This window comes from Nicotiana attenuata, chromosome 2 (assembly GCF_001879085.1).
Source record: "Nicotiana attenuata strain UT chromosome 2, NIATTr2, whole genome shotgun sequence".
In the NCBI taxonomy this organism is placed as follows: domain Eukaryota; kingdom Viridiplantae; phylum Streptophyta; class Magnoliopsida; order Solanales; family Solanaceae; genus Nicotiana; species Nicotiana attenuata.
This window is the reverse complement of record NC_031990.1, coordinates 18,381,711-18,384,642: the sequence shown is the minus strand read 5'-3', so window position 1 is coordinate 18,384,642 and position 2,932 is coordinate 18,381,711.

Sequence of the window (2,932 nt, the reverse complement as noted above, 5' to 3'; positions counted from 1 at the left end):
ATTGAAAAAGCTCAACAACCACTGGACTTCCCTTCACCCGCGATTGAAGTTTTCGAAGCTGAAGTTCCCGGAGTTGATGTTCCCGTGGGTGAAGTTCCGGTGAGTGAGGCTCCCTTGGCTGAAACTTCTGCAGTTGAAGTCCTCATGAATACTAAAATTGCCTCGGGTGATGCACCCTCTTCAAGCTCAACCGTGCCTCTTGTTGCAAGTCAAGTTGAAACTTCGTCTATTGATACTCCAATTGTTGCGGTTGAAAATCAACCCGCTTCTGTTGGCGATGTTGTTCCAGTTGAGCCCGCTGATGATCCTTCTTCAGTCCTTTCCTCTTAGTGAAAAAATTTACATCTGCTTTAAATTCCCTTTTTGCAGGTACCTGTTTGGAAAACTGTGTTTAAAGTTCTTGGATTCATTTGAGAGTTTTTGTAATCAAACCCTTGGCTATCACTTGAGGGTTGATTTTTAGAAGTACAAGTCCCCAAGTCTTGTTATGGGGCATTTTGTGTAAACAGTTCGATGACGAAGTTTATAATTAGTCTTTAGTTTTAAATATTAAGAAGTTTTTATTATCGTTAAACTTCCGTCTATTCTATTCTTGCCTTTTATTTTCAAGGACTTAAAGAATAGTCTGCATTTTTGTTCTTTGAAAAATGCTTCTGTTAATCCCATGACTAAATAACATGAGTTTTATAAAAGAGGGCCCTTTTATATTTTGACACTTAATGAAGAAGACGTCTCAACTTCATAATGGTGTTATCATACGATAAGAGAAATAGGAACACACATGTTTTTTGCAATAACTTTGACAAGTTTTTATTTCTGAACCTTGACAAGTTTTGAGTAATATTTTACATGTATTTAAATTACATTTATAACTTTCTCGTAAGTGTTTTCTTTGTAACAGATTCATACAAAAGAAGAACAATAGATACAGGGTTTTTCCTTATAACCCGTTTTAGTACATAGTCTTTACCCTAACCGTTTTGGGGTACATGGGTCCCTTTAGCTCCAGAACATTAGGAAGAGTTTGTGAGATGACTCCATTGTTCTCATGGGAAAGAATACTATGATGAATGCCCTTGTTCTCACGGGAAAGAATACTATGATGAATGCCATGACTTCGTAACTTTCACTCCGTACTTGATTCTTCTAGGCTTGATTTTCTAAATCTTCTTTGCCTTTTTTATACACGTGACTGTATATACTATGTAGTCCCCCCAAGTGTTTGAGTTTAGAAGTATGAAGCCTTGAGCACTTGGTAGTGTCCTTCACCTGGTCCTTTTCCTGAAAAGGAAATAAATACGGGACTCGGGGGTGCGATTATAGATGAAGACTGCTTAACCCATGTATACTTGTATCAGAATAATTGTAACCCTGGGCTAGGAATTTTAGTTTATTCCATTTTGCCTTACAGGTCGTGACCCATCATTTAGTACGGGTTAGCGTTTTGCCTATCATCTAAAATCGTTAGTAAAATTTTAATAATTCAAAAAATATAATTTAACATGGTGATACCTGACCGTGGGTTTTTCCTTAGAAGTAGTATCTCTTCAAATGAACTGCATTCCAATGTGAAGGAAGCACCTTCCCGTCCATTGTTTCCAACTCGTATGCTCCTTTTCCTGCAATATCTCAAACTCTGTAGGGTCCTTCCCAGGTTGGACTTAGTTTACCCGCGTTGGCTACCTTTGTAGATTGAAAAACCTTTTTAAGCACGAAGTCCCCAATTTTGAAGTATCTCGGGCGTGCTTTCTTGTTGTAATATCGTTCGATCACTTGTTTTTGTGCTGCCATTCTTATTAATGCAGCTTCTCTCTTGCCTTCCAACAAATCCAAATTGACCCGCATTTCTTCATCATTTGATTCTTGTGTTGCTTGTGAGAATTTTATGCTTGGTTCTCCTATTTTAACCGGGATTAGTGCTTCAGCTCCATAAACTAAAGAAAAAGGTGTTTCACCTGTGCTCATCTTTGTTGTCGTGCAATATGCCCATAAAACTCCGGGTAGCACTTCAGGCCAATTACCCTTTGACTCCTCTAATCGTTTCTTTCAATTGTTGATTATGACTTTGTTTGTTGATTCTGCTTGCCCATTACCCACTGGGTGATAAGGTGTAGATGTAATCCTTTTAATTTGCCAACTCTCAGAAAACTCTGTGACTTGAGCTCCGATAAATTGAGGGCCATTGTCGCATACGATTTCCTTCGGTACACCAAATCGGCAGATGATATTTCGCCAAATAAAATCTTTAACTTCCTTTTCTCGCACCTGTTTAAATGCTCCTACCTCTACCCATTTAGTGAAATAATTGGTAAGTACGAGAAGAAACCTTACCTGTCCTTTTGCTTGAGGTAATGGTCCTACTATATCCATTCCCCATTTCATAAATGGCCACGGCGTAATGACTGGATGTAATAATTCTGCTGGCCTGTGCATATTGTTACCATACCTCTGGCATTTATCGCATTTAGCCACGAAACTTTCCGCTTCTTCTTCCATTTTAGGCCAGTAGTACCCTGCTCTAATCAAGGTTCTCACCAGTGATCTTCCTCCTGCGTGATTCCCGCAATGCCCCTCATGTATTTCCCTTATTACATACTCCGTTTGAGAAGGTCCGAGGCATCTTGCTAAGGGACCACCGAACATTTTACGATAAAGGTTCCCCTGTTTTAAACAGTAACGAGCAGCCTTTTTTTGAAGTGCATGCGCTTGTTTCTTGTCATCAGGGATGGTACCATACTATAAAAAAGCAACAATTTCGTTTCTCCAATCCCAAGTTAAATTATTAAAATTTACCTCATTCTTATCAGGTTCGAGAACTAAATGAAATAAATGTATAACTAAAGCGTTTGCATCATTTGCCACATCAGCCGCGGATGCGAGATTAGCTAAGGCATCTGCTTCAACATTTTCATCCCTTGATATTTGTATGACC